Here is a 13,677-nt window from a genome sequence, read left to right as displayed (position 1 = left end):
ACAAGGTGTAAATCTGTCCTTCTGCCCCTGAACAAGGCAGTTAACCCACTATTCCTAGGCTGTCATTGTAAACTGACTTTCCTAGTTAAATAATGGTTAAAAAATAAACAATCCATATTAAAAAGGCTGATGGTCCTCTGTGGCAAGTCATCCTCTGGTATTGTATTTTGAACGTTTTTTTTTTTTAAACAGTAGTAATGATATAATTTTGACTAATCCTACATTTACTTTAGGGGAAGCCAGCATCCTAACAGTGCACTGTGCACCAGCCAACTTTGCTTTCCAATTTGCAAGAGCTGGAAACCAGAGATTTGTATATAATGACGAGATGCTCATGTCTCCGCCCTTACAATGAGAGTCAGTGTCCCAAAGGCGGGAAGGCAGGAGATATGTTTAGGTCTGCATATTATGCCCATAGAAATGCATTGGGTTTATTCTGGACAGATTTTGGTGAGAGTTAGCCCTCTCGCTTCGCCTCTTCCTCACTAAAACTCTCTCACTGAAGAAAGCAGAACAGCACCCCTCTGTCTTACTATATGAAGCCCATGTATCTGATGCTGTCTGGACAGACATAGTATGACATGCCATACTCTTTTGGTCCAGAGAGAATCAGATACATGGTCTATACATGCAGAGACAGAGGGGCGCTGTTTCTCTTGCTTTATCTGAGATTTCTGTTGGCGTGCGTCTCGGACAAATAAATGATCAATATTTCTATATTTTATTTGGACGGGCAAGGAGATACGGTAGGGTGGGCCAGGCCCCCTAAGGCCCGCCCATAACACCGGCCATGGTCAGTTTATGTCTTGTTGTTTAAGAAAACAAAAAAATAAGAATTTTAATGAAAAGATTCCTCAGGCAAAACAAGAACAAGGGAGTTGTTAGTCAAATCATACCACATCTAGCCATGTTAAAACATGCTACAAGTGTTTTTAAAAATGTCATACAATTATAGGAGTATTCCACAAGGTTTAGGGAATTACTTCTGACACAGTGTTGCTGCAAAGACCAAAAAAATCGTCTTCACTAGTACATTTTTTTGTTGTTGAGGGGGGGGGTATAATTATAGTAATTGTGCAGTCAGTAAAGAGGTAAGAACAATGTAAACAAAATATATGTACACATATATCTTGAAACTATCTTGGCGTCTGTTCTCAACAGAGGTCAGTGGAGATCCACCCACCCAGCCCCAGGGCATAATATATACAGCAACATGACAGCATAACACAGAGTACATAAGAGTGATTATTTTTATCCCTGTAGTATGTGGGAGAGCACGCTCTATTGCTCCACTGACCAAGGCCGTGTCCTGCTGTTGCGATGAAAACTACCAGGCATACTTCCAGAAGTTCTATGAGTCATAAGAGTAGTGCACCCTATTCCTTATGTAGTGCACTATTTTTGATCAGGGTCCATAGCGAGTCCCATAGGGCTCTGGTCAAAAGTATTGCACTATATAGGTAACAGGGTGCCATATGGAAGAGATTCCCAAACCTTTTTGTTTCAGAGACAACTTTTGTGATAGAAAATTCATCAGGGACCCCCTCATAATATCAGAACACAACTCTTACTTTAGAGTACAATAACAATAGCATACAATTAGTTTTACTATGACTTCTGCAGTGCATGGCTGGACTAATCAAGTCTCGGGCCCTGGGAAAGGGTACGTTTTAAAGGCCCCTCTCTTGGCATCAGAGAGAACATTTAGAATTTTTAAAGCTATTTTTCTGCAATTCTACACATTTTGCCTTGGGGCAGAGAGAAAATGTTGCAGTTTAATTGCTAATTTTGTACAATTCTACATATTTTGCCATGGGGCTGAGAGAAAATCTCTGTGCGCCTCCCAAATGTTGTAACAATGCGGAGGGTGCCGTACTGTATAGCTCCCCATTGACATGATTGGTTGATGGTAAGTGGGGCCGGGAGATCCAATATAACACAAACTCACTTCCTTGACAACTTCCTTCACAACAGCTCTGCAAAGCGCAAGAAGTATAAATGCCTGACTTCTGCTAAGGCTGTATCACAGTAAATGCTGTACAGACACTGTAGAAGTCTGATTTACCTTGAAGAGCCTTTAAGAGTTAAGAATGTCAATTGTTGATGAGTAATATTACATATTGCATCCTCTCAACCTTTTACACAAATCCCTTGTCCAAAATCCATTTAATCTGTTGTTGCTAGCAATGGTCATAAAAAAATGATGTAAAAATAAATACAAATATCTTTTAAACAGAGTTTTTCATTTTGAGATCTGGCTGCAGACCCCATGCAGTACTTCCATGGACCCCACTTTGGGAACTCCTGCCATATGGGACACCAGCGCCGCCTTTAGAGTTTTGGGTGCCCTAAGTGAGATTTGGTCAGGGGCCCCGCCCACATCGCAGTCAAAATGTTCTAGTGCAATTCTTCACATTTTGTCATGGGGCGGAGGAAATCAAAAACATTTTAGATGCCATGGGCTAATTAACTGACTGACACATAAGAAGTGGAAAACTGATGATGCACTACCACATTTTTAAATTGCACCTTCTACTTTTCTAACTCTCAACTGTAAGTTGAGACACCAACTGAGTTTCATTTTTTTGGGGGGGGGGGGGGGGGGCCTTAGTGGCCACGGGGCCCTAAGAGCAGCACATAGTCTGCGTATAGGAAGAGGTGACTCTGTGGGACACAGAGAGTCTCGTATTTTATGGCCATTACAAATCAGGGTTTTATCTTTTGATTTATGAATCATTGTTCTCAAAGAGACAGCTTGACTGCTCCAAAACTGATTAGGGAGGATGAGGAATAAGAGCAAGAACGCCCTTCCCAATCTAATAAAAACCCAGCGGACCATGCAGGGCAAGGCTGGGTATGTACTGTTAGATGGCTCCCACGCAGCAGCCAGAAACCTTGATATACGGTAATGATACATGTTTTCCCATGGTGAACTGGGGGAGACTTTGGCTACAGGACAAATAACACCCTATTCCCATACAGTGCACTTATTTTGAGCAGGACCCATTGCCTTTATGTGATGTGGTTTATGTGACAGCATCCAGTATGGAGGTCATGAAGAGTTCTGAGGAAGTACTAACCAAACAAACTGGGCCAGGAGGCCTGGCCATGGCCGTGCCTGCTCTCTCCCAGCTCGTGGACCTCTGGGTAGTGGTCTGGGAGCCAGGCCCCAGCAGTGGTGGTCCTCTCCTGGGCTCGGAGATGCTCAGTGTGGGCCTCCTTGAGGTCCTCCTCAGAGAACACCCCCTCCACCAGGGTTAGCAGAAAGGCCACTACCCACAGCACTATCTGGGAGGGAGTGGAAAAAAGTACATGTCACAACACCATTAGAGTTTACTACACCCATTACAACACAGAGCATCATCTGGGAGGGCCAGGTGGAGAGTACATATCAGGTGGAGAGTACCATTAAAGTTAGTTAGTTACTAAACCTATCACAAAACATTAATCCGAAGCATAATATTGGACAGACAGGGATACAGTATGTCACTACTGCAATTACTACAGTTACTACAGCCATTTTAACATATTCAATAGAACTGAATTGATAAGCACAGAAAAGGCAGAGAAATATAGAAATGACACAGAAACTATGTTGAATAAATAAACATTGTAAAATAAACAACATAGAGCAGACAAATTAAATGTAGCATAAGTAAACATATAAACATAAACACAGTCGTACTGTATACACAGAAACAGACATAAAACTGTGGCTACAAAACATAAAAAAGGACACAGACATAACAACCACTGCTGGTGAAATTGCAATGTCACCATAAGCAAAACAACTAACAGCAAGAGCAAGACTCATTTCGAGAAATAGATACCTTGTATATTGATTTATCTGGCTTGCATGTCACAGAAGGCATGCAAATATGTTTTAATGAGCCCCTACATGTCCCCCCCACCCCAAAAATAAAATAACTGCACTTTGTCTTTTCCTACTAGCAATGACTGCTGATAACTTCTTTATTGGGGAAAAATGTACTTACTACAACGGTGATATGTGGCTGTCTCACCTAGATATCTTAAGGTGAATGCACTAACTGTAAGTCGCTCTGGATAAGAGTGTCTGCTAAATTACTCAAATGTAAATGTGACGTTATCTCTATGACAGCAGGCAACAACCACAACAATGTTGCTTGGTTGGTTATGGAACACATCTCTCCTGTTATCATATTGTTGTTTACTTGACTCCTTGTATGCCCATCAATATTTGTCCCTTCGGGGATGAATACAGTTTATTGAATTGAATTGAGTTGGTTAGAGAATACATCTCTGTAGGCCTGCCCTGCCTGTGGTCAATTTGCATTTGATTTGGTTATTGTATGTTACATAATCCCTGTGAGGTTGTGGGACTCCAAGCTGTTGTAGGTAAGGTGATCCAGAACCCTATCCTTACTGTCCCATCATCATCAGCCCCAAGCCCCCAGCACCCTAGTCTGACATAGAGACACTCCCTCCCTGGTCAGGCCTCTCTAACCAGGCCCAGGGCCCCCTGGAACAGACCTGGGTTCAAATACTATTTTAAATCATTTAAAATAATTTAGCTGTGCTTGATTGAACATAACTGTTGCAATGGTACATATTGTAATGTCCCAAAAGTGAAAACCCCGCCTACCTGGCACTCCAGGAAGGCTAAACCAACAGCTCACAAATATTTAAAATAGTATTTGAATCCAGGTCTGCTGGATAACCCATTGACAGGCCTGTGGGCCGGCTGCGGCCAACACATTGCCTCTTTAATTACTTAATTGACAGCCGACACCCCTCCAGGGCCAAGCGGGGGTAATGTTTCAGAGGCACTTATAAAATGAGTTTCACTGGAGGCAGCAGCGTATGGGCCAGCCAAAGGCCCAGATCAGTGTAGTGGAAACTGACAAGGCTGAAACATATACCTTTACAGCCATACTCTAAACCGGCTGCCAGCAAGCAAGCAAACCCTCTGCCCCTCTTTTCATTATTTAATTGAAGAGATTTTAGACATGTTAATTCATGTTGAGATTTTAAGGTGTTGTTGTTGTTATAATGGTAAACTCACCTTCCAGTTCCTCTGGTGGTATTGGGCAGTTGACACTTCCTGACTCCTCCACATCTTTTCATCTGTAAAAAAGAAACTGTGTCTGTTGAACAATCGCTACATACTTCTCTCTACATTCCTCTCCCTCGTTGTACTGTAGGCTTGCTGTCGTGAGACTAACTACAACGTATCCAGAAAGAATGGGGAAGCAACATATTAAAGTAGCATGTTGATAAGCTAGCTTCCCCCTTGCTTTGCTTTCAATAAGTCTAACTCCTCTGTTAATGACATCATCAAGTGGACTGTGTCCCAAATGACACCCTATTCCCTACATAGTGGACTACTTTTGACTAGCGCCCTATTGGCCCTGGTCAAAAGTAGTGCACTACATAAGGAATAGAGTGCTGTTTGGGAAGCAAACAAGAACAGCGGTTATTGGTGTGGAAGTGAAAAGTGGTGAATTAATGGATTCCTTGTTTCCTTTAGTAGGAGCACCTCATCCCATGCTGCAGGCACTTTACAGCATCAAGGTTCATAGCCAGAGATAGAGAGGAGGTGTCAGGTGGAGTTGCCAGATGAGAGGTGAAAAAGAGGCCGGCTGTCAACCTCAACACACTTGTGACAGTCTGTCAAGGAGAGGAGCAGGAACCATGCCATGGGGCTGGGCTGGACTGGTTTCTATCTCATCCAACTAGACCATAAAGACAGTACATGATGCGCCTCACGGAGGGTTGAGGGTTGATATAGTGAAAACGAGTCGCGGCTGAACAAGGAAAACATAAATCTAGCTGTTTTTTCTGTACACCGGCAGGACAGAACTGCAGCATCAGGTAAACTCAAGGGGGGTGGTGTGTGTCTCTTTCTTAACAACAGCTGGTGAACGATCTCTAATATTAAGAACGTTTCGAGGTTCTGCTTACCTGAGTTAGAATAGCTCACGATAATCTGTAGACCACACTATTTACCAATCTATATTTTTCGTAGCCGTCTATTTTCCACCACAAATATCCCCTGGCACTAAGACCCCACTCAACAAGCTGTATAGGGTCATAAGCAAACAAACAAAATGCTTAGCCTAAGGTGGCGCTCCTTGTGGCCGGTGATTTTAATGCAGGAAAACTGAAATCCGTTTTACCTCATTTCTACCAGCATCTTACTGGTGCAAACAGAGGCGAAAAAACTCTAGATCACCTTTACTCCACGCACAGAGAGGCATACAAATCTCTCCCTCACCCTCCATTTGGCAAATCTGACCATAACTATATCCTCCTGATTCCTGCATACAAGCAAAAACTCTAACAAGAAGTACCAGTGACACGCTTAATACGGAAGTGGCCCAATGAAGCGGATGCTAAGCTTACAGGACTGTCTTGCTAGCATCAACTAAAAAATCCGATGGCATTGTGGAGTTTATCACATCAGTCAGTCGATTCATTAATAAGTGCATCGCATCCCCACAGTGACCATATGTGCAGTTGAAGTCTGATGTTTACATACACCTTAGTCAAATACATTTAAACTCAGTTTTTCACAATTCCTGACATTTAATCCTAGTAAAAAATCTCTGTCTTAGTTCAGTTAGGATCACCACTTTATTTTATGAATGTGAAATGTCAGAATAATAGGAGAGAGAATTATTTATTTCAGCTTTAATTTCATTCATCACATTTCCACTGGGTCAGAAGTTAACATACACTCAATTAGTATTTGGTAGCATTGCCTTTCAATTTTTTAAACTTGGGTCAAACGTTTCAGGTAGCCTTCCACAAGCTTCCCACAATAAGTTGGGTGAATTTTGGCCCGTTCCTCATGGCAGAGCTGGTGTAACTGAGTCAGGTTTGTAGGCCTCCTTGCTCACACACACTTTTTCAGTTCTGCCCACAAATTTTCTATAGGAGTGAGGTCAGGGCTTTGTGATGGCCACTCCAATACCTTGACTTTGTTGTCAGTAAGCCATTTTGCCACAACTTTGGAAGTATGCATTGGGTCATTGTCAATTTGGAAGACCCTTTTGTGACCAAGCTTTAACTTCCTGACTGATGTCTTGAGATGTTGCTTCAATATAGCCACATCATTTTCCATCCCCATGAAGCCATCTATTTTGTGAAGTGCACCAGTCCCTCCTGCAGCAAAGCACCCCCACAAAGTGATGCTGCCACCCCCGTTCTTCACGGTTGGGATGGTGTTCTTCGGCTTGCAAGCCTCCCCATTTTTCCTCCAAACATAACGATGGTCATTATGGCCAAACAGTTCTATTTTTGTTTCATCAGACCAGAGGACATTTCTTGAAAAAGTACGATCTTTGGCCCCATGTGCAGTTGCAAACCGTAGTCTGGCTTTTTCGTGGCGGTTTTGGAGCTGTGGCTTCTTCCTTGCTGATTGGCCTTTCAGGTTATGTTCATATTGGACTCGTTTTACTGTGGATATAGATACTTTTGTACCTGTTTCCTCCAGCATCTTCACAAGGTCCTTTGCTTTTGGGATTGGGATTGATTTGCACTTTTCGCAAACAAAGTACATTCATCTCTAGGAGACAGAACGCATCTCCTTCCTGAGCGGTATGACAGCTGCGTGGTCCCATGGTGTTTATACTTGTGTACTATTGTTTGTACTTGTGTACTATTACAGATGAACGTGGTACCTTCAGGCGTTTGGAAATCACTCCCAAGGATGAACCAGATTTGTGGTTTATCTGAGATCTTGGCTTATTTCTTTTGATTTTCACATGATATCAAACAAAGAGGCACTGAGCTTGAAGGTAGGCCTTGAAATACATCCACAGGTACCCCTCCAATTGACTCAAATGACGTTAATTAACCTATCAGAAGCGTCTAACGCCATGACATAATTTTCTGGAATTTTCCAAGCTGTTTAAAGGCACAGTCAATTTAGTGTATGTAAACTTCTGACCCACTGGAATTATGATAAGTGAATTAAGCTGTCCGTAAATAATTGTTGGAAAAATTACTTGTGTCATGCAAAAAGTAGATGTCCCAACCGACTTGCTAAAACTATTGTTTGTTAACAAGACATTTGTGGAGTGGTTGAAAAACCTAATTGTATGTAAACTTCCGACTTCAAATGTACATATCCCAACCAGAAACCATGGATTACAGGCAACATCAGCACTCAGCCAAAGCTACTGCTTTCAACGAGTGGGACACTAATCCGGACGTTTCTAAGAAATCCTGCTAAGCCCTCCGCTAAATCATCAATACAGGACTAAGATCGAATCCTACTACACCGAATCCTGACACTCGCCCGATGTGGCAGGGCTTGCAAATTATCACAGTTTACAAAGGGAAACCCAGCCACAAACTGTCAAGTGATGCAAGCCTACCAGATGAGCTAAATGCCTTCTATGCTCGCTTTGAGGAAAGCAACACTGAACCTTTCATGAGAACACCAGCTGTCCTAGACGACTGTGTGATCATACTCTCTGTAGCCGATGTAAGACCTATAAACAGGTAAACCTTCACAAGGCCGCAGGGCCAGACAGATTACCAGGATGCATACTCAGAGCATGCGTTGACCAGCTTGCAAGTACATTTCTAACATTTTCAACCTCTCCCTGATCCAGTCTGTAATACCTACATGTTTCAATCAGACCACCATAGTCCATCTGCCGAAGAACGCGAAGGTAACCTGTCTAAATGACTGTTGCCCAATAGCACTCACATCTGTAGCAATGAAATGCTTTGAAAGGTTGGTCATGGCTCATATCAACACCATCATCCCAGACCCTGGACCCACTCCAATTCAGATCCACAGATGATGCAATCTCTATTGCACTCCATACTGCCCTTTACCACCTGGAAAAAAGGAACACCTACATGAGAATGTTGTTCATTGACTACAGTTCAGCATTCAACACCATAGCGCCCTCCAAGCTCATCACTAAGGACCCTAGAACTGAACACCTCCCTCTGCAACTGGGTCCTGGACTTCCTAACGGGACATGGAGAGGCAACAACACATCCGCCACGCTGATTCTCAACACGGGAGCCCCAGGGATTTGTGCTTAGTCCCCTCCTGTACTCCCTGTTCACTCATGCCTGCTTGGCCGCCCACCACTACAACACCATCACAAAGTTTGAAGACGACACAACGGTGATAGGCCTGATCGCCGACGATGATGAGGCAGCCTATAGGGAGGTCAGAGACCTGCCAGGATAACAACCTCTCCTTCAACGTCAGCAAAGACAAAGGAGCTGATAGTGGACTACAGGAAAAAGAGGGCCGAGCACGCCCCCATTCACATCGATGGCGCTGTAGAGGAGTGGGTCGAGAGCTTCAAGTTCCTCGGTGTCCACATCACTAAGGACCTATCATGGTCCAAACACACCAACACAGTCGTGAAGAGAGCAAGACAATGCCTCTTCCCTCCGATCCTCAAAAAGTTATACAGCTACACCATTGAGAGCATCCTGACTCTACAGAGGGTAATGCGTACGGCCTAGAACATCCATGGGACCGAGCTGCTTGCCATCTAGGGCCTCAATACCAGATAGTGTCAGAGGAAGGCCCTAAAATTGTCAAAGACTCCAGCCACCCAAGTCAGACTGTTGTCTCTGCTACAGCAGGGCAAGCGGTATCAGAGTACCAAGTCTGGGACCAAAAGTCTCCTGAACAGCTTCCACCCCCAAGCCATAAGATGCTGAACAGTTAATCAAATTTCTACCTGGACTATTTGCATTGACCCCCTTTAAATTTTTTACTGTCTCTCTTGCACTGGCTCACTGGCTCTCTACACTCACTGGACTCTACCCACACACTCACATATACTACACTGACACTCCAACACACACATACACACACACACACACGCGCAGATTGACGCCACACACACTCACGCACGCACACACACACACACACACACACTCACACACAGACCCACTTTAACACTCTTTCACTCTCTTCACATACGCTGCTGCTGCTCTGTTTATTATCTGTCCTGATTGCGGCACAGCGACCTGCAGGTTGAACATGGTGGGATTGTAGACACCTAAATTGATAGTGCAGTTTGTTTAGCCAATTTTACAGCTAACTAGCTACTTCACATGCTGATATAACAGCCTTTTAGCGCTTTTCATAACCATCTCAAAGCATTACAAAGGCAAACAACAAACAAGCAATACAGGTACACAGTAGCAACAACTAAAAGCGTTGAAGCGCGAGGCTCAACTTCTCTGCTGTTTTGGTCCCGTGGCTACAATGCTCTAACAGCGTGAAGCGAACCCGTGCACATGTGCAGATATTATATGTGACTATGTGAGAGCGAAGTCTTGCATGTCGCTAATCTCAAAATCTGCGGTGCTGCTCGTGGAAACGTTATTTCGTTGAGTCTACCTTTATATCTCAATGCAACAGACCTTGTAAAATAGGAATAATTGCTTTACCATATATAATGGCTTAAAAAGGTCTTTGATTTAAACGTCAATGTGTTTTATCAATAAAACAACTGGTGAGGCCGACTTGAATTTCAATCTCACTTTATGTCCTTTAATCTGATAACAGAATATGGTACTGTACATTACATTGCAGACAGTACTTGGGTCATGAAGACTCAAAGTTCACACTTATAGCACATCATTTATATGTGATATCCCAGAAAGGCGGATACAAAGGTAACAGCCATAAAGAATATTAACGAGCTCCTTTCTTCCTTTATATAAATAACCAAATAAGTCAACAATAATGTCCTATCGGCTTTATCTCAGTCTTTTAATATCCCTGTATTATGACTGTAAGTTTCTAAAAATATTCCTGGCTGGCCTTCCCTGGCAGACACAGCCTTGACACAGTGCTTCCTGCTTGCAGGTTGGAGGACAGGAATGGCATGAGAAGTAGTACAAAGGTTAGGAGAAGACCCGGCTCCCATTACACAACACCAGTTAGCCTTGACAGCCAGTCCACCACAACCCTTACCCAGGGAATCAGATAATCAATGGCCTATTATACCCAGTAAACTGGGATACTATTATTCAAATCAAACTTTATTTGTCACATGCGCCGAATACAACAGCTGTAAACCTTACAGAGAAATGCTTACTTACAAGCCCTAACCAACAATGCAATTTAAAAATTAAAAATAAGAATAAGAAATAAAAGTAACAAATAATGTACCACATGATTACAACCACAAGATACAACCAACTAGCATGGAGTAGAAAAGGACTCTCTAGAGCAGGGTTTCTCAAACTCGATCCTGGGGCAGCCCTCCTGGGTACACGCTTGTTTTCCTTCGCGCTGCACAGCTGATTCAAATTATCCTAGTTTGATGATGAGCTGGTTATTTGAATCAGCGGTGTAGTGCAAAAACCAAAACGTGACGCAAGAACCAAGTTTGGGAAACCTGCTCTAGAGGAAGGAAACCATGACTAGGGCCTAGACTCAATCAGACCAAGCGTTACCCAGTGACACCAGACAGGTGCAATAGTGAATGTTTTGGCGGTGTTGGAAGTGGAACTGTGTTGGAGCCATCAGATCGTTGAGCAGCTAATCTTGCGATCATTGTCTCCATCTCATGTTAGAAGTTCAGAACGATAAAGTTTAGGCCACATGGAAATAATTACATTCAAATTTAAAAAGCATTCAAATAAACAATCAGGATTTCTATCATCCTAATGGAGGTGTAGATTACATCTCACATTGCAGGGTTCAAACTTGTAAACAAGGCTACATGGGATTTATCTTAATGTGACTCGAATAGCAATGACTGCTTTAGGTATAATGCCAAGAGCCGCTTGTGGATTTGACAGCTCTAACACAGTTCCACCTCAGACACCACCAAAACAACCGCTATACGGATGTCTGCTGAAGCGGATCTGATTGAATAGAGCCCTGGGACAAACAAGAGGAAGTATCTGTCCCAAATAGCACCACATTCCCTATATAGAGCACTACTTTTGACCAGAACTCAATGGATCCTGTTCTAAAGCAGTGCACTATTTAAGAGAAAAGCCAAGCTTAATCATGGTGGTTAGGTGCTGGACTGGAACACCCTGTCCTAAAAAGTGAGCCTAATACCTGTAGAAGGTTACAGTCAAGTGTGTGTGTGCATGTGTGTGTGTAACTGGGGTAATTGTGCTGCTAACAGCTTAGCTTCCTCCACTTACCGACTGCCCCATACTGGGCTTAAGCTAGTGATCCTCTGCTTTGCCACACACGTGACCACCCTCCTTGACAACATTCCAACGGGTTGAGCCTCAGAAAAGGCAACAACTGGATGACTCCATCCGCAATATTTCATGCTAGCTTTCAATTGAGCTTAAGGTACGTTGCACGCGTGTGGGTGCATGTGTGTGTGTGCGCGCGTATGCATGTGTTTGTCTGTGTCTGTGTTTGCATGTCTTTGAGTCTCCGTCTGAGTCTATGCACGAGCCATGAGGTCATTGTGAATTGTCTTTGCCCACAAACAGTACCAACGTCAGGACATGCTTGTAGCATTCCACACCAAAGAAAATGTACACAGGCTTTGATGAGAGCAGAGAGAGAAGAGCTCTTCAACCACATATGGGCACCGTGAGCAAAGCCAGCCATCCCAAACCCAGTGTGCATCCTAAATGGCACCTTATTCCCTTTAGAGTGCACTACTTTTCACCAGAGCCCTGAGCCCTATTTACATTTTAGTCATTTAGCAGACGCTCTTAATGCCGATTTATGCTTGATCTGGCATGTGGTCCAGAGGCTCCGTACAGAGGGTATGACGCAATTGCGGCGCTTGCGGAGGCCAAATCGAGCCTCATACAGTGATGCAGTGGGCCTCCAAATGTTGTAACAATACGGAGGGCTCCGTATAGCTTCGCTTTGACATGATTGGTTGATGGTAGGTGGAGGCGGGAGGTCCTGTATAAACACAAACTCACTTCCTTGACAACAGCTCTGCTCAGCGAAGCATGAATGCCCTGACTTATGCAGAGGACCTATCGCTGTAAATGACTGTACGGCCAATACAGATGCCAGATTGACCATGCAGAGCCTTTTATCCAGAGCAACTAGGAATAAGTGCCTTGCTTAAGGACACATCAACAGATTTTTTTACCTAGTCAGCTCGGGGAATCGAACCAACAGCCTTGCAGTTACTGGCCCAACGCTCTCTATCTCTGCGCTTTGAGATGAGCTTGGAATGAAAAGCACTTTACAAATGTAATAAATTATTATGAAATGTAGTGCACTATAAAGGGAATAGGGAGCCCTTTGGGATGCAGCCCGAGCTCCTTCATCAGCTTGAGCTTTGAGTGGCTGGCCACGGGCATTAAGAGTAAAGAATAAGAACCTTGTATGGAGGTCAAGATAGGGTTGGAATGTTGCACCGTGGCCCAACAAAGCTTCACACCCTCAGATCCATCACAGTAATGCACGAGGTTAAAGGAGAGAGGCAAACTAAACCATGACACAGTGAGATCTTGCAGAGTCAAGGATTGCCAGCGTGCAGGGAGTCGTGTAACCTGGCACACACTTGCACGCATACACACATACATGCACACAAATGTACGCAGACACACACACACACAAAGAAAACACACCTGCTAAAGGGGATGCTTAACAACCCACATGGATTTGATTGGCTTTAATGTTCCACTTCCAGCTGCTACTGCTTACACATCCGTAGCTCATCCGCCCATCACTCTGTCACTTGGTATAGTCTACCT

The sequence above is a fragment of the Oncorhynchus kisutch genome, linkage group LG10 (genome assembly GCF_002021735.2).
Source record: "Oncorhynchus kisutch isolate 150728-3 linkage group LG10, Okis_V2, whole genome shotgun sequence".
In the NCBI taxonomy this organism is placed as follows: domain Eukaryota; kingdom Metazoa; phylum Chordata; class Actinopteri; order Salmoniformes; family Salmonidae; genus Oncorhynchus; species Oncorhynchus kisutch.
This window is presented reverse-complemented; position numbering follows the sequence as displayed.